At 32.8% G+C, this 20,607-nt stretch overlaps 1 protein-coding gene across 9 annotated transcripts in view; it reads right to left on the reverse strand.

Moving 5' to 3' along the window:
* Positions 1 to 20,607, reverse strand: part of LOC106868354 (N-acetylated-alpha-linked acidic dipeptidase 2) — a 1,027,134-nt gene that overhangs the window by 640,353 nt on the left and 366,174 nt on the right. The window contains exon 1 of one of the 9 annotated variants that reach the window (XM_052970683.1): positions 137 to 613. The exons of 7 other annotated variants lie outside the window; for them this stretch is intronic. The gene's annotated coding sequence lies outside the window, so the exon portion shown is untranslated. Of the gene's footprint in view, positions 1 to 131; positions 614 to 20,607 lie in introns of those variants that run through there. One more of the 9 variants, XM_052970682.1, reaches the window with a different exon arrangement.

Below are 20,607 nucleotides of genomic sequence, written 5' to 3' on the forward strand. Positions count from 1 at the left end.
AAAAAAAAAAAAAAAAAAAAAAAAAAAATTAGTAATGTTGCATGAACAATAACAAATACTAACAGGGAGCGAAAGAGGGAGAAAGACAAAAGTGTTGTTGCATTCAAAGAAGGACAAGTATCATATCTAACCTGACCTGACTGCTGACCAAACAAACCACTTTACTATGCTTCTTTCCAGTAGGTTAGCAAATTTTTAAAATTTCCTCCTGCTTCTCCTCTTCTTCATTGAACTACTAATGTTATTATTATTATTTAATGCCATATCGAATGTCACATGTTATTGCAGTATGTCAGATTCTTTGCAATTATTTTCTTTCATTTATTAAATTTATAACATGGCTATCAACAATAAACTTCAAAATATTGTTTTATTTGCTTGCCTTCTCCCTGCCATGTTTTGTTTCTCCCCGAATCTTTGACTAAAAGGCATATTTTTGTTATTTAATTATTTTCCAGGCATAGCTTGATACTGAATACAATTTTTCAAGTTCTTTGAGATTATAATGTCATTTTGATAGTGACTACCACTGTATTTCTGATTATTTAATCCTTTTGAAATAACTGCACACATAAACATATTTTAGTTCAAAATATCTAAAGTATGTTGTTATAGCACCATTCTCAATGAGTTAAGCTGCATGAAGATAAATGTCACAATTTTCAAAATACATCAGCTGTTGTGTTCTATTTAATTTTTTTCAGGGAGTGGGGAGACATTTATTTACTAATTCTCAGTATGATAATAAAATATTGTGCTACATTCATCTCCACCATCCCAAATATTACCAAGAGAAATTATGAAATTTACAACTATTATAATGAATAAAGAGAAGGCAGCTGTAATTAAGTGGTAGTGTAATGAATGGGGAAAAGGACGTTTGTAGCTTAATACTATTGTTGAATAAACAATACAAGAAGTTGTATACATATCAGATTATAAATAGATAAAACCACACATTTTAAAACAGCTAGGATTAAATTTAAATTGTTTAGTATGTTTACATATATCTTCTATCTCTTGTTTGTTTCAATCATTAAACTGAGGCCATGCTGGGGCACTACCCTGAAGAATTTTTAGTCAGATGAATCAACCCCAGTACTTAAATTTTCTTTTAAGCCTGGTACTTACTCTATCATTTTCTTTTGCCAAACTGACCGCAAAGTTACGGAGATGTAAACAAACCAACACACACACACACACAAATATATATATATATCCAACAGGCTTCCTTCCATTTCTTATTTCTTTACTGCCCACTAAGGACTACACTCAGAGTGGACAAACAAGGACAGACAAACGTTTTAAGTCGATTATATAGACCCCAGTGTGTAACTGGTACTTATTTAATCGACCCCGAAAGGATGAAAGGCAAAGTCGACCTCGGCAGAATTTGAACACAGAACGTAGCGGCAGACGAAATACTGCTAAGCATTTCGCCCGGCGTGCTAACGTTTCTGCCAGCTCGCCGCCTTTCATTTCTTCCTTCCATTTCTATCTACCAAACCCACTTACAAGACTTTGGTTGACCTACACAATGGGACTGAACCCAGAACCATGCTGTTGAGGAGCAAGCTCCTTACAAAATAGCCACAACTGCACCTGATGTGTTTGTTATAATTAATGTAATATAGTCCTAACACACACTGAGTCCTACCTCTGACACACACTGAGTCCTACCTCTCAAGTGTTCAAAGTGAATGGCACATGTGGAGGTGAGAGGTCAAGGAAGATTTGGAATAAGGTGAAGAATGATCTCAGGTTATTACAACTCAAAAGAGATAACAAAGGCAACCTAACTAAAGCTGCCGCCATGATAAATGGCACTCAATACACTCTGGTGACTGAGTAGAAACCTTGTAGAGTCAGGAGAACCATACTATTTTTGTCTTATGGACATGACAACCTTTCTAGTGCGGGTGTGATAAAATGCACCTGGCACATTCCATATGCCAACTGGTGTTAGGAAAAGCATTCAGTCATAGAACCCGTACTAAAGTATGACAGATAGGTGAGGTGGGGTCCCTTAGCCACACTTCATTAACATTAATAGAGCAGTAAATCTGAATAAGAAATAACTAACAATCCATTTATCTCAAGTTCTCATGGAAATCAGATGTGATCCCACTGCTGAGGATAATGACTTGCAGTACCAAGGCTGTACTTACAATATTGCCAATTCCTTCCCAAACCTCCATATCTAGTTTCTAACCTTTGGATTCTCATTTTCAAAGTTAAAATTTCAACCTTTTTAACTCTTTGTACATGTATTTAGTACTGACAGTCTGTGCTGTGTGCCGGTATTAGGCTATTCAGTAACTACATAATTTTTCACACAAGGAATTTTATAATGTATTTACAGATACTTCTCAGTGTGGTATAATTGAAAATATGGTGCTGCACTAAGTGAGACATCGCACTGCTCACACACACAATTTTTCAATGCAGTTAGTACCGCTTCCCATCTGCAAGAGGTTAAACTCAGCAACTTGATGGAAGTGAAGCTACCTGCTAGACACTTTTAATGAAACCAGACACTTCTACAGTTTTTAAACATAATAGAAGTGTTGTTGCTGTTGTTTGAGACTAAACAAAAACAAATACCTAAATATATTGATTGCTATATTAAAAAAATAATGACACTTGGTAAAAAATTTAGCTATTATTTTTACAATTTAATGAGAAAACAAAATGATAAACAATTTAAAAATGCACTTTTCAGGCATACTTTAATGATATTCTTTCTTTCTTTATACTCTAATCTTTAGATTTAAATTAAAATTACAGAGTGATTCTAGATTCAAGTCTTAAAAAGAGAAAAAAAATTACTTAAATTTGAAATTACTGTGATCTTTTAATTTCTTAGTGAGATAAAATGTGTGTGTGTGTGTGTGTGTGTGTGTGTGTGTGTGTGTGTGCGTGTGCGTGCGCGCATTGTGAGTTTTTACTTGCCAATAACATACAGATAGATTTTTTTTTAAAAACCTGCTTCGGTCTGATATTGCTTTCTAATTTATTTCTATTGATGGTTATGATAAAGATAATAATAGGGATTTATTTTCTAAATTATTACCAATAACGATAACAATAACAATTATGGCAATGCTGACAATGATGTCTTTTGACAAAAGACAAGGATCAATTAAATTGATTGCACTATATTAGAGATATTTTATTAACTATATAGAGATGAAAAGCCTAAATTCAGAACAATGAGAAGCTTAACTTTTGTATGCTATAAAGAATATATGGCTGATTTCCTACTGAGTCTACCAAACACACTGATTAATGAAGACAAAAAAAAAAAATAAAGTAAAATAAAAAAGTTTTTCATTAAGCACAAGACCAGAAATTTAGAGAAAAACGTATTAGTTGATACTATTGATTTCGGTACTTGACAAGTACTTAATTTCAGGAGTTCTCAGAGGAACAAAAGGTAAAACTGACCAAAGCTATATTTGAATTCAGAATGTAAAGAATTAGAAGTTTCCAATGTTCCAACAGTTCTGCAAATCCACAAACCTAATAATAAAAATGGCCTCAAATTTTGGCATAAAGGTAACAATTTTAAGGGTGGAGATTCAGTCAATTAGATTAACTCCAGTATTCAATTGGTACTTATTTTATCAACCTCAAAAAGATGAAAGACAAAGTTGAAGGGAAGCATGGTTTGAACTTAAAATATCAAGAGCAGGAACAAATATCACACAACTTTTTCTCCAATGCTCTAATAATTCTGCAAATCCACTGCTCTAAGAATAAACACAATAAAAGTAGTAATAACAATAATAATAATAATAATAATGAAAACAATGAAACTAATAATAGCAACAACAATAATATAGAACCCTAATTTTGGAACATTTTGGTGTACTTGGTTACATCTTGGGATTGCTTTATATCAACCTAAGTATTTAACAGGCATTGATATTAAAAGACCACACAAAGTCTTTATCATAATTTATCATATTCCTACGATACAAAATGCTAAGTGAAAATTGATATAAAGGGAAATAACTCAATCAACCATTAACAGTCTTTCTTACTTTGGCACAAGGCCAGCAAGTTTTTGAGGAGTGGAGAGATCAATGATGTTGACCCCAGTGCTCTACTGATATTTATTTTATTGAGAAATGAAAGGCAAAGTCAACCTTTGTGGAATTTGACGTCACAATGTAAAGACAAAAGGAATGCTGCTAATGTGCTTATAATTCTGCCAGCTCGCCACCTTAAATCAGTCAAAACATCAATATAACAAGGTATTTCCCTTAAAATGTAGCAGTTCTCACCTCACACTGGCATAAATATACATACTTTATATACTCATGGCTCAGTGGTTAAAGCGTCAGGCTCACAATCATGAGGCAGTGAGTTCTATTCCTAGATGAGGCTGTGAGTTGTGTTCTTGAGTCAGACACTTTATTTCACGTCGCTCCAGTTCACTCAGCTGTAGAAATGAGTTGTGAAGTCACCAGTGCCAAGTTATGTTGGCCTTTCCCTTGGTTAACATTGGTGACATGGAGAGGGGAGGTTGGTATGCATGGCTGACTGCTGGTCTTATATAAACAACATTGCCTGGACTTGTGCCTTGGAGGGGAAGTTTCTAGGTCCAATCCCATGGTCATTCATGACCAAAGGGGGTCTTTACCCCCTATAATCACGCACATATGCATGCAAGTACAAATGACAACCTTTGACACAGTTTCCGTATATGAAATTTTATCCACAAGGTTATTGGCCAAGACTGTGTTAGATGAGATTTTCCTTACAGTACCATGTTGTGAAATCAAATGTGGAGTCATGTGATTATGAAGTAGACTTCTTAACTATAAGGTCATACCTGCTCCAACATTAAGTTCTCACATCTACACAGCAAATTTTAGAGGAAGGGTCTTAGTTATTTAAATTAGTGGAGAGGACATAGGTGTCTAAATTGTAGAAAGCATGTGTCATCATCATCATCATTTAACATTTATTTTTATACTGGCATGGGCTGGACAGTTCAGCAGTAGCTGGCAAGCCAGATAACTGCACCAAGCTCTACTTAAGAATGGTTTCTGCTGCTGGATGACCTTTCTAATGCCAACCACTTTACAGAGTGTACTGAGAGCTTTTAACAAAGCACTAGCACCAGCAAGATAACCAAATAAAATACAAGTAACCACCCCACCTCCACCTTCAACTGAGAGAGGAATAGAAATAGATGTCGTGCATTAGAGGAAGACACATGACTACCTCAGTTGGAAAGGGAAAGAGAAAGAGAGAAACTGGTGAAGATGTGTCAGGGCATATATGTCGCAGTTTTCACCTCACATACTTTAATGCTATTAATAAGGTCTAATGGTTTGTAAATTATTTTGTAACTTAATAATTGTATATTGATGTTATCACTAATCTATGAGAATATATTTCTATTTTACATATCCATAATATCAAATAATTAAATGTATATATTCATAGATTATGATTTTGCATAGATTCATATTTTCATTACTGATCCTGGTAAGATTTGAGCTCAGAGACATCTACATACAACACTTAATACAGCGATTTTTACTGATTCTATCAATCATTGCTCCAAGATCTACAAGGATATGTATGACTGGATCAAGGCCAGAGATGGTGCAGTTAATTTAACAGTCCCCGTTACTGATTGGTGATTATTTTATTGTTCCTGAAAGAATGAAAAGTATAGTTGACCTTAGTAGGGTTTGAAATCAGAATAAGGATGTTAATGATAATAATAAGGATGTTAATGATAATAATAATAATAATTTCTGAGACAGGTAGAAGGTAACTAATTTAGGGAAGTAATGTTTTTGCCTCTCTGTCTCTATCATCTGACACAAGATCACCTTCTCTAAAGCCCCTCCCCTCTCAAAATTTCTAGTCTTGCAAGTTACTTGATGACCCAACCGGTGCCACATAAAAAGCATCCAATCCACACTGTGAAGTGGTTGGCATTTGGAAGGGCATCCAGCTGTAAAAACCATGCCAAAAATGACTGCACCTGTGCTGATGCCAGATAAAAAGCACTCAGTCCACTGTATGGGGTGGTTGGTGTTAGGAAGGGCATCCAGCCATAAAAACTATGCCAAAACAGACACAGTAACTTGGTACGGTCTTCTACCTGGCCATCTTCTGTCAAACTGTCCAACCCATGCCAGCATGGAAGACAGACATTAAATGATCATGATGATGAATGCAGTCCATAAATCGGTTTCAAACTTTGGCACAAGGCCAGCAAGCTCAAGAGAAGGGAGTATGTCAATTACATCAACTCTAGTACTCAACTGGTACTTATTGACTCCCCAAAAGGATGAAAGGTAAAGTCAACCTTGGCATAATTTGAACTCTGGACATAAAGACAGACAAAATGCTGCTAAGCATTTCGTCTTGTATGCTAATGATTCTGCCAGCTCACTGCCTTACGTAGTCCATATATTGACTGCATTACTTACTTATTTCACAAGCCTTGGAACAGTGAAAGGCAAAGTTCAGCCTCAGGGTGATATGAACACAGAATGGAAAGTGTTTTAACTAAATAAACAAAACCAGGCATTTTGTCTGCTACTACATCGATAATAATAATAATAATACAACAAGACTAACAGTAATAATAATTGCATTAAGTTTAATAAACATCAAACAGAAAATAAATTTGTTACTTCAATTTTTGAAAGAAAAGAAAAACAAACAAACATTATTAATGTTAGAAAAAGATATTCATTGTTTCAATAATGAAAAGACAAATAAAAGAACTTTAAATAACAGAGCAAGTTATCACAGATAGTTTTATCATATTTACCCAACATTGTTAATATACCCTGAAGAAAGAAATGTGTGTGTGTGTATTTATTTACGCAAAAACATTTAAAATACTTGCACATATTCACACATCTTTAAAGTGTTTAGTCACATGTACCTTTATACACACACACACACACACACTTTTAATGAGAAAATGAAAACAAGTTACAGTATTAATAGTGAAAATTTTATAATTGCATTAGTTCTTAATCAGAATAGTAAAATTTACATATGAAAATGTTTTTTGAAATTCATTTTCTGACCAGCCTATGGATAACTAAATTATCCTAGTAGTTTAGTTTTGGACATAAAGTTTAGTTTTGGACATAAAGTTTAGTTTTCAGCTGTGATGTTTAAATTTTGATACCTTTTAAATTAATCTATTAAAATAACAAAAACAAACCATATAAATCAGATTTCTTTTTTTGGCAATGTCGGTCTAAATCTATGATTCTCAAATGGAGCCCATATGACCCATTGAGGGAGGGGATCCACAGAAGCGTTTTAAGGGTCCTTGAAAAAAAAAAATTGCTTTAGACATATTTATTGCGAGAAACAGCTAGGTTTCTTTCTCTAATGTTGTACATAGTTCAACATGCTTCTGGCTACTGAAACATGTTTTCTCATAGACTACTAGTGCAAACCTACACAAATGAACATGTGAAAAATGAAATAGGAATTTTTGAAAGAAGTCTCCATTAAACTAGTTTTCAGAAATCAAGTGGCTATGGGGAACAGGGTCTCAATAATAAAATAGTAACTCTTATGAGTCCATAGGTAAGAAAATAGCTGAGAACCACTTGTCTATATCATTCTCAGCATTGAAATTATAATGTAAAATCTTGAAAATTATCTAAATGCTATTTAGTCTTGATCCTTTTGGTACCAACCTCCTGAGGCTACCTTTGTTTCAATAATAGAAACTTCTAGCTTTATAGTGATCGAAATTCAAGGTCTCTATCAAATTTTATGCTAATTTATGTTTTTAACACCTACTTAATAATAACAAAATTATTTTACTAAATTCTGCATTGTTTTCAAAATTAACAGAAATGTGATAACTAAAAGATGAAACTTTTCTCTCACTACCACATACAAGTCTCCAAAACTATACATGTACATATAAGGATTTTCCTTACATTCGCTGGCAAAAAATTCGATGCTTAAAACAAGGTAACAACAAGCAAACATTTAATATAAAACCGCATTCATAAGGGTAAAGCAATGTAGTATAATATGATAGGCTGTGAATTGGCAGAATTATTAGAGCATCAGATGGAATGCTTTGACAGTCTATGTTCAATTCTTGCCAAGGTAAATTTTTCAAGGTTGGTAAAATAAAGTACCAAATCAGGGTAATGGATTGGCAGGACTGGAATTTGAACCAGCACTTGACATTCTGTGTTCAAATCCTGCCATGGCCTATTTAGGTGGAAAATGTAATCTATTAATCAATCCATAACCATTATCTAGGATCTTGAGAGCTTTCAGCAGAATCTGTTCTGTTGAAAGCATTTGAGTCAAGTCTTCAGATTGAGGATATCTTCCTCCCTCCCTTTTTTTCTTTTGGAGGCCTTGTAAAAAGGTCATAGACACTGCCCTCCCTTCAGACAAAAAAGATTAAAAAAAAAAATAATGGAAACGTTATACACTAAAAAGAGAGAAAGATGAAAATGAAATATAAAAAGAAATAATTAAAAAAAATTGAAGTATCCAGGGTCACAAAACCTATAGCAAATAAATCAAAACTAGAAAAGAGATCTCTATGTATGCAGTGCAGCAACTACAAAATATTGCTATTGAGTTTTACATTCTTGCTTTTTCAATGTTTTTAAATCTTGTTTACTATGCAGCAGTTTTGAAAGTTGGTAACTTTGTCATTCCTGCATTGATTATTGGAGCTTATTCTTAGTTTTTGCTTAGTTTTTAACCTCCAAGAAGGCTTTACTAATACTGACCACTCATCTGTGAAGTGGAAGTAGTACCTATTTTCAACTGAGTTGACTGAATGAAATAAAGTGCCTTAACCAGAAGCAGAAGACAATGGCTGTCAAAGAATTTGAACACATGAATTTGCAATCAGCTATCTGGCATCCAATACATATATATAGATCTGTAAAAGCTGCAACTATGGAAGAATATAATGAAAATTAATTTTCTGAATAAAAGAGATTGGCAGGATAAATGGGAAATGTCTTATTCTCAAAGTCAACCAGTGTGAAATTCAAAGCTGTAGGAGGATGGGGAGCAAAGGCAGAAAAGAGAAAACAACAAACGATACAGAATGAAAAAGAAAGACAAAAAGAGAAAGAAAAGGAATCAGTGAACACTTGCCATTGGTTTAGAAAAAGATATTGAATTAAAGCCAGGTCATGAAAAGAAGTTTGATCATATTTTATATCTAACAAAGTATTTAACCAGAGGCAGAAGTGTATGCATGTGATGAGGAAATATAGAAAGAACATTGAGGTTACTGGAGTAATCTTCAATGTAATATCTTCAAAGACAATATATATGAAATAGACAATAAAAATCTTTTTTATCTTTCTTGGCCTGAATAAAAAGAGAAGATATTCTAGGACCTGTAGACTATATTGCCATATAAAAATACTAGAAATCTGCAAAGAGAGGACAAAAATTAATGAAGTAAGCAGGGATAAGATGCTTTTCATATTATGAGTGTAACTGTGACAGGCTGTTTGATAAGGTTAATACTCCGTATTCACACCCGATTCTAACAGAAATATAACTTTTACTCAATAAATATTCATGGTTAAAGGAAGGCTTAGAAATGGTCATGTGCACAACACAAGGGAAACTAATTACCTTATTTTCAGCAATGCAATAATGCTTATAACAGTAATAGGTAACCTTCCTTCTGTGAAAATTTCCTATAAACACAAATGTGCGTTATGCGAAATTATAGGTGCAAGACTGGGCTATGTAGTTAAGGAAATTGCTTCGCGATCACGATTTCTAGTTCAGTGCCAGTGCATGGCACTTTGGGAAAGTAAGTGTCTTCTTCTATATCTCTGAGTCAACCAAATACTTGTAGGTGGCTTTGGTAGATGTAAACTAAAAAAAGCCTCGATGCATGTCTGTGCATGTGCATTATGCACATACTTGTGTTTCTTTGTTTTACATCACACAATTGTTTAAAATGAGTGTAACCATCAGATCTTTATTGCACGCTTGCTTTTGAAATGTCTAGCAATGGGAAATATCACCAGGTGAAGATTGGTAACAAGAAGGACATAGAAAAAAATCCTGCTTCAATGAATTACATCTGATGCATGCAAGTTTGAAAAAGTAGGCAGTGAAATGATGCTGTTGATGAGGAGGATGCTGAATACACAAAACAATAGTAATAACTGTGTTGACTTCAATAATATCATATTTAATACTGTTCTCTCCCATTTCATTTCTGCAATACCAAAAATAGTTTAAGTCTATCTGATATCTAGAAGATCATAGGGCCAGAGTTTATTCTATTTTCCAAGGTGTACATGCAACTAAAACTGCAAGATTCTTCTGCTTGATAGATACCATTCCACTATAAGATATGCTACTGCTTGTACTCGTTCCAGTTAAGTAGACTTGTCTTGCTCAAATACATAATGCATAGCCTAGTCTGGGAATCAAACCTATGATCACTAAGAGCTCAACATCTTAACCACTAGGCTTTGTACTTTATGTAACAGCAATACACAATGAAAAAAGGATTTTAAACAGGAAAATTCCCAAGGAAACTTTACAGGAAATATTCCAATAAATTTTATTTACAAACAATAAAATAACAAAACACATGAGAGAAAAAAATTTTCAATATTTCTCTAAAATGCAATAATCAAACTATGTTACTTGAAATATTGAAAATATTATTAAAAGCAGAAGACTACGTAACTAAACTCAATCCAATAGATTGGATAAAGTTTCTTTCCAAAAGACAATACATACATACATATACATGTACATATATACATACCTTAGAAAGAAGTACATGCATATACCTACAGTCATATGCACACAAATACATACTCAAACACACACACATTTACAACTACATCTATGCATAAAAACATACACAAATATGCATATATAAATATGATACACACACCATACAATTGTGTGTATGTGTTTATGTGTGTGTCTGTCTCCCTCACTTCCATCCTCTCTCTCCCTCATATAAATATATAGGAATCTGAAAATTTCATCAGCCGTTATTCTAAGTTTCACATTTCTGATTGAAAACATGAACTCAGAGTAATGATTAGCGGAGTCAGTTTTTAATAAATACAAAACTCCATGTCTCATTTTTGAGTACTCACATTTCTCCTTGTTTGCAAAATTCAATGTGCCATAGAATACACATGCATTTCTTAGATTTCTACACATGAATATTTATATACAGACACACACACACATATATATATAACTGGATACACATACACACAGAGTTAAATAAATAGAGATATGTTATCTGATGGAAGTATTAGCAAACAAACAGTGGTAAAAAAGAGAGAAAATCTATGACTACAACTACAAGATCTATGTGTGTGTGAGTGGCCTATGTGTGTGTATTGAGAGAGAGAGAGAGAGAGACTGTTAAAATATCAGTATTTCCAATAACCAATAGATACTCTACACATTTTAATGGTATATAGAAGAAAAAATTCAACTATTAAAAAGCCAAAAAATATAAACAAAATTATCCAAATATCATTAATATTGCATTCTTATTGGATTCCTCATCCCAGGTCTCAAATGTAAATTGAATCCAACTGCACTCCCCATGTTGTCAGGGAAACTTGAGATAAAGAGTAGAATTAACAAACACATATATAAATGAATATATTATTATGTGCAAACAAACAAGGTACTTTTGTTTTGGTTCCTATATTGATCCATATTTTCATGTTTATTCCATTCCATATTCTACCACACATAAGTTGTTCAACTCCAGAGGTAAAGAAATAAGATCATAACAAATCTCTTAACCTCAGTCATGAATCGTTGAAGGCTATGAAAGGTAATACAGTGGTTTAGCAGTAAAACTCTATTCTAAATTGAATGTTTTTCACTTAGTAAATATTATCTGAATTCCAGTTACTATTTACTGCTTAACATCCATTCTCCTAGGACAACACAGTATGGATGATTATTCCTTATTTAAACATTTACACATATTTGAAACTAAACTACTTTTCCTTTCCTGAACAAACATCTATGCTTTTGGAGTGGAATCTATCATCATCCAAGAAACCCGAAGAAAATAAAATTGGCTTGGCATGTGCCTTCTTCAGGAACACAATATATTTCGCAAGGTTTCAAATGATAATCATAAAGTCAATAGATTAATATCATGATCACATAATCCTTATCTTTTAAATCTTTTCTTATATTTAGATGACACATTAACACATAAATGGGTATGACAAAATCTTTATGGTCTTATGAATATTCAAAGTACATGGGTTAGAAAAATATCAGAATTACAGATGGGTAGAAATGTACCAACTTTAATTTATTGATAAATTTTTTTCTTCATAAACACCTGATTTTAAACAAAAAAAAATTTTTTTTATTGTTTAAGTCAGAAAGAGAAGGGCAACTCACACAACCTTTTGCAAGTTCTTCCTCTCTCTCTCTCTCTCTTTCCACTTTCTGAGACAGTAGAAGGACAGAGAAGAAGAAACCATGTGTCACGAGTTCCTATAGTAGTTAAACTGTTTGAACAAATCGAGTTATCCGCAGGCCAGAGATATGGTAAGCTAATATACCCAAAAGGGAAAGAATTTGGGGTTAAACATTGTAGCAGGTTAAAAGTGGCACCCAAGAACAAGTGCAGTCCATTTGGTACAGTTTCCTTCCATACAACTACACTTTTAAGGCTCTGTTCAACCTAAACATTTGGTCAAGATATCAAGCAGAGGGATGAGGCCAAAAACCTGTAAAATGAACTTTTTAACCACATAATTATTCAGTAAATATAACGGAATTTCTAGCTACTTCCATTGATTTGTTCACATCATAAAAGTACTAATTCTATAATTGCTGCCTTCGGTTTTATTGACAGCAGTCCTCACTTTTTACATCAGTTGCCTTTACTTCTATTCAGTAGCCGTCACTTTTTATTGAAAGTAAGCCAAGAGATTTTAAATGGAAGTTTCAATCTTACTAGAATGATTACTCCATGGTATCTTGTATGGAAAAATACTCTTGTTTTCAAATTAAAATCAAATCCAATGATTTTTCCTTCACATCTGAATGTGTGAAATAACTTCTCTTTTTTAGTATGATGTGAATTATTGAGATGTTTTCAATTGTAAATATTAAAAATGTTATCACATCTTGTTCACAGGCTTTGATAACAATTTACTATCCTTTGGTGAGTTCTCCAACCTAAAGATATGTAATACAATTTCACTTTTTGAAATTTACCCCTCTACAACTTATTTTTAATCAGATGCAAGGTTTATTATGGTCTCATATATCTACTCTGGTTAGTTCTTTCAGTCAAAAAACAGGTTCATGAATTATGATACATAGTTAAAAGAAGGCTTTTAATGTGCTAAGGATTTGCGATGCAAGTATAGGGAACAACTAAATGCAGACAACAAAATTATGTCGTCAAATTTTATCAAGTATACAAAATACTTTGAATTCACAAAAAAAAACAAGATTCACTTAAGTAAGGAATTTCAAAGTCAGGAAAAGATTTCAGCAGATCAGTTCAGTTTTCTCTCCCATAGTTAGAGAATATATGGCATCCAAGTAATATTAAAATACATTGGTGTATAGAAATGATAATTTCTTAACAAAACTGTATAAGTACATAATTATCCTCCAACTACAAAGCCATTCCTGCAATAAGCTAAAACCTTTTCACTACCTTAGAACAAGAAATTCAATAATTTATTCTCTAAAGATCCAGGCAACAAGGATATAACAACAATATCATCAAATCTTTCTCATATTGGTAAAGTGTATTTTCCCTTTTCTTATTTTGCAAACATTCATTTCATATACATTAAGCATGTAATGTAGCAATACAACATGTACAAAAACATATTGATAAATAAATGGATCCATGAAGATAATACGAAATATGAAATCAAAATGCAACTGCAGAGAAGCTCAAGTAACAGCAATTTCTGCATCATTTACTGTTTCTGTGTGTATGTCAAAGTGAAGAGGAAGGAATACATAACTATATTATTTAACATTTTTTTTTCTGTTAGATAAGAGGAATACAAACACTATATATTACATTCAATCAAAACATTCCTTTTATCTCCTGCATTACCCGAAATTCAACAACTAGTTGCAACATATGTTTTATGTATTTAAAAAAAACGCCAACAACAACAAAAAAAGACCTATATAATAAATAACAAATGGAAAAGGCAATATGGAATAAAAATTACACTGAATAATTCAGACCTGGAAAACAGTTCTTTATAGTAATCCTTTCAAAAACAGTCCACAGCAATACAGGAATGATGATGATGATGATGGTGGTGATGGTGATGGTGATGGTGATGATGATGATGATGATGATGATGATGATGATGATGATGATGATGATGATGATGATGATGATTCTTGTAATTTTATTTCTTTCAGTTTGAATTAGATGTATTTACATATTCTTGGTCATATTTTTAGTTGCGCAATGAATAAGAATATATAATATATGATGACAGAATCTCAAAACCAATATCACTTCATTCTCAGGTATAAAATGTACCTTTAGATGACAAAACTACTCAAGTTGAAAATTACTACACACAATATCTAAACTTCAAGAACTACATGCAAAGTAAATAGTTTTATCCAGTTTACAAACCCCTCATTAACACACACACACACACCAACTTAATTTATCAATACAGACATATCCCTGTAACAAGTTTCTATAGCATTCCTATCATAGGTCCTCAGATGACTTGCTACCTCTAATTTCATTATTTTTACTTTTTCTCTTCGACATATGTAGCACATAATTTTCTCAAGAATCATGCGACAGCAGCAGCTCCGCTTTTGAGCATTTCCCCAAAATTGATTTTTTACTTTGGTAGTAGAAGAGTACACCTTTGGACATAGAGGGCAACATAGTTCAGCTGAGGTTGTAAGAGCTGTATGCATATAAGCATATAGCTAGAAATCAATAGAGACTGCTATAGATCAGGAAAAAGTAATTCACTAATCGGCAGAAGTTCTAAAATACTTTGGAACTTTTAGGTTTGCTGCCACAAAGCCTTCAGCCAAAAAAAAAAAAAAAAAAAAAATGGAATCCTTTTAATACTGCTGTATAATTTATTTCAACTACTAAATTAATGGATAAGAACCTTCTACCACATAACATAGTGACTACTATTCATATTGAGAATGCCAGAGGAGAGGATGCAATTATATTCAATATTCCACTCATACCAATAGTTGTACCCTTTTGATTTAGAAAACTTCAGTTTCCAAGTTGGCCTTAGATTTACCATGTCAATTAATAGATTCCAAATGCAAAAAAAATATGTTGCTGGAGTATGTTTTGAGGATCCTGCTTTGCTCTTGGCTACATTTATGAAGGCATCCTCCATAATCTCTGCTGATAAAACCAAAAACATTTTTTTATCAAAAGATGCTGACATGAGTGTTTAGAATTCCCAAGGCTATGATAGTTACACAACTAATATAATACAAGCTGGGATTCAGTGTAATTCTAAATATCGTTTCTTTATTGCTGCATGTTTTGCAGTTCCAATATTGGGATGTGTGGATTCCCTTCAGGCACTCCAGTTTCCACAAGTAATACAAACTATTTGATTTCCATAAGAGGTTCATCTCCCAGCACTCCAGTTTCTACTCAATTTTCAAATTATTTTAAAAATTAAAGAATTGTAAAAATAAATCATAAAGAAAAAATATTTCAGAGTTGTACCTGTCTGGCAAGTGATTTGATCAGAGACCACATGTTAAAACTGAAGCAGCTACAATATGGAACAGTCATTCTACTCATTTAATAACACACAAAGCTGTTAAATTCCTTTTAAACTAAAATCTATTTCACAAGATATCAAAATTTTCATTGCACAACTACAACATGATCACTGACACAGTTGCAGTAAAACTGTGCCAATGACAAAGTCACAGTCATGCACATTCAAAGCTTTGTGTGTTATTAAATGGTTCATCCATAATGTAGATAAAATATTATGTTCAGTAATAGTTTCAAATAGAATAAAACTGTTTTTACTTACAATAAACCCTGTCTGTATACTTGAATTAGTTATATGTCAATTACATAATTAAAACACAAAACATACTATTAATATTGATCTGTAACTTCTAACACAGTGCACTACACACCAGACTGTTATGAACATAGTGGAAAAAAACAATTTTATTTCTTACATAGTAGATAAATTGTCAAGAGAAATCGAATAGTATTTTAGTACACAGAAAATGCCTTCATGAAAAATCATTCCAGACCATTTATAACTACTATAGCTACTTATGCCAGGTATTCCATAGTATACTCACATAGACTCTCTCTAGCAATTTTGCTGAAGAACAGGATAGTATATTAATAATAAAACTAATGTCAGTCAGAAGAAATTAAGTTATTGTTCCTTTTTATATACACATTCTGAAAGTATTCAAATTCCCGAAGGAAATGAAATGAAAATAACATGTTTATGTCATTACATTTAAGAATTTTCTAGTGATTGAGAATAGTTATACATCTACTAAAGATAGAAAGTTCAATTTCCTTATTATACAGAAATGTAGGCTCATATGAGGGTTGCAAAGGGGTGGTACAAATTGAATAATCTGACATTTTAGGGTCAACTGTGATAGTAATAAGAGACATGCTCAACCTATTGTCTATGTATCCTGTTCTCTTTGATCTCCTTGCAAAAGAGGTCATGTGATAAATGAGAATGTAAACACTATTCTGAACCAAAATTAGTTAAGAAAACTAACAACACTTCATCTTATCACATAACCAAACTGACTTATCAGCGGTGCCAATCCTCTCTGATCACATGGCACGTTGATGAGCACTGTCATAGATGGCCCTAAAAAAGTCACATGACTGCCATATACTATTCAATTTGCACCATACCCTTAGTAGAAGTATACATGTTCTCAAGCGCTTGACAAATTCTTGAATGTAATTACGTTTATATCTTAATTTATTTTATTTCATTTGAAAATTTGAAGACTTTCTGTACTGGTATGTAAATAAATGAAGGAATAATTCCTTCATTTCTTTCATTATTATTATTATTATTATATACATACATACATGTGTGTGTGTGTGTGTGTGTGTGTGTGTGTATACACACACACAAAGTCAAGGCACATGGCTCAGTGATTAGGGTGTTACACTCACAATTACAAAATCATGGTTTGATTCCCAGACGAGGTGTTGTGTTCTTGAGCAAAACACTTCATTTCATGTTGCTCTACAATCAATTCATCATCTGACATGTGGCATGTTGTGCACCTGTACAGGTAATGTTGATTTGACAGCAGGAATGAGCTTATGTGAACACAAACATTTGACCACTGTAACAAAATCATCTGTGTGGTTCTTCAGTAAGAAATTGCAGAACGCTCATATGTCGTATAATGATGGGAGTGTCCATGGCACATATACATAAATGTGTGTGTGTGTGTGTGTGTGTGTGTGCGTGTGCACCGTGCATGTGTATAATTTTGCAGCTGACCCGGAACTATAAAAACATCAACAACAGAAAGAGATGGCTGCCTAAGAATTTGGTACATTCTTCTTCTTCATCATTGATTTAATGCCTACTTTTCAAAGCTTGCATAGACCAGAGGAGACTTGTGGATTTTTTTCCTATGGATAGGTGCTCTTCCTGTCACCAATCCTCAACCATATTACTGGTACTATTTTGTTAACACCCAAATGAACAAACAACAGGTAACAGATACCTGAGTACAATCTGAATTGAGAAGCCACAAAGATGGTATAAAACATCAGAATAGAAGGTTAAATATAGTATTTAAAATTATGGCAACTTGTAAAAGTGAAGAAGGTCACAAGAAAATCTCTAAACATAGAATAGATTGCTCTGCAATCTTTGTATTAGAAAGCTCCTTGTCTGAAACTTTCTCATCAGAAACTAAATAACATACCATTAAAATATGCCTGTATTCTGAAGTGATGTCTACTCTCATTTTAATATCTATCAGAGGTAAAGGACAATAATTAACCATTAACTTCTTAATATTACTGTTCTCTTGGATGACATGAGACATGAATATTTCTATTTTTATGGCTTTTCAGCTTTTATATCTATCTATCTATCTATCTATCTGTTTATATCTATACCTATATACACACACAATGTCCTGTGAGTGTAAACACACATAGAGCAACATTAATGTACATATACAAAGACACACTACTGTGCATTTTACAAGTTAATGGCTACTGAAAACAATATACAGATCAAATAACATGTCTGGTATATGAATATATTTGGTTTCTTATATAACTTTGCAGCTATCTTCGCTGCAAATTATAAGGATTAGAGATTTAGTAATCTTCAACTATCAATTTATATGGAATTCATAACTATAATCAAACCCAAATACATACACAATGACAACAATAAAAATAATTCAAATAAACTAATTTACATGCAGAGCTCAAGTCTTGTATGATGGCACAAGGGAATAAAGTTTATGACTCAAATTGACCAAAATGCTTCAGGTTCAAGTTCTATTGCCAACATTGGTCATAAAATCAGAAAATCTTACTCACTGAAGTTAAAGAAAGGACTGATTCCTGTACAATTATTGAAGAGATAAATAAAAAGCAGAAATACATCTAGCTCTTTTAACATGTGTCAATATTATTCCATATGCTGCTTTCCATATTTGTGAGTGCTAGAACAAGTACTACTGGTCAAGCCTAGGAATTAGCTTCCATTTCCATCTGAACCTAATTAATTTCACCTGCATCCTTAAAACTTTAGAATAAGGTATGAACAACAAACCACACAATTCTATTCTCATTTTTCTTTCTCAAGAATTTATTTTTCTCCAAAAATATTTTGTTACACAGGATGCTATTTTTCCATTTTCTGTATTCCAAATATTTTGTTGCATTTGTTTATTTTATTTTCCAATAAAGCCCCATAGCAACAACCTTCTTTCTCACACAACTCTACACCATTTCACATACAAACATATCTAAAAGTATACACATATAAATAGAATCTTTATTCCTTTTATATTAACGGGGGTGAAGACTTATTTACTATATTCTCTTAAAATTATTAAATATCTTTTATATTTTTTGTTTCCACACTTCTGTTTTATGGTTTTTACATCTATTTTTATCAATGTTAACATCACAAATTGGCTGCATATGCATATTATATCTATTTATTATCTTTTTTTTTTTTTTATTAATTCTAGCTTCATAAATTGACTAGATCAGATAAATTGGATATTTGCACATGAACTGATACACCTCTTTCTTTTGTTTTCTCCCCCTCCCACCACCTGTCTCTCTATGTCTACAACTATTTTTTTTTTCCTTGTAATAAAAATCTAACTGTAAAGTGTGAATGTTACCATATTTTTTGAGGTAAGTTAACTATGTTAAGTTGAGTGAAGTAATTTGTATCAGTCCATACCCTTTCTACCTACTTACACAAGAAGAACAATGCTTTCGATTTTGAACTCACCCACTGAGAATTTAACAAGAAAACTGTGCAGCGATGTAGAACTTGACATAGATGTCAAATTATGTACATCATAATAACCATGTGTCACAACATGATAGAAAGAATTTGAAAGAATGATATATGATATGACAAATTTTACTAAACATCTTTATAGGAAGGAATCTGAAGCTATCATTCATATGATGGAATGATAGCTTTTGTTCAAGTTTTTGTTGTTTTAACTTTGGCAAACAAAGTAGCCAAATCTAACAAATGACAATAGAAGATGATGTTAGCAATGGTGTTGGGAACACTGTTGAAGAGGCTGATGATGCTGATAATGATATTAGTTTATGGCAAATGGTGTAGTGTACCAGAGTAATGAATTTCCAGCAACAAGTGGGCCATCCAGGTTCAATTCCTAGTCATTAATTTTCATTTAGTGCTAAATTGATCATTCTTATACATCTATATTAATAAACACAAAATTCTGTTTGTCCGTCCAGGAGCCCTGTATCTCGACCTACATTTACTCTTCAGAGACATATATCTTTTTAGGATCTGGATGATCGCAACATTGAAAATTTGTCCTTCATTTGGTTCCTGAACATCCAGCATTGAGATCTGATTTAAAAGCATTTGGGTTTCTATTCCTACCAGATAAAGTAACTGTGAGAGGTTTCAATGCCATAGTATTACTGAGATAGCTGAACAAGAATTATGAGTTACTTCCCTTAGCTTAAAGTTTTACCAAGGAATTTAGTGGTTCTTTTATCTTTTTCAGTCATTATATAACGTGAGAGAGTTAGAGGTTGGGGGGTTCAACCCACTAAGGGATAGTATCTATCCAGTATACTGCTGGGAGGGTACCCAATTATTGCTACACTAGTGCTATACTAGGTGCAATCAATGGGAGCGGGTAAAAGTGGAGGTTTTACCCAAAATTTGTGTAACAATTAGAAACAATTAGAAAATGGAGGATAATATGCTGAACCCAACTACTTGCAGACGGTGTATCCGTTGAATTCATTAATTTAATTCATAGCAAAAGTGACAAAAAAAGGAAGAAAAGAAAAAGAAAGAAAGAACC

This window comes from Octopus bimaculoides, chromosome 9 (assembly GCF_001194135.2).
Source record: "Octopus bimaculoides isolate UCB-OBI-ISO-001 chromosome 9, ASM119413v2, whole genome shotgun sequence".
In the NCBI taxonomy this organism is placed as follows: Eukaryota; Metazoa; Mollusca; class Cephalopoda; order Octopoda; family Octopodidae; genus Octopus; species Octopus bimaculoides.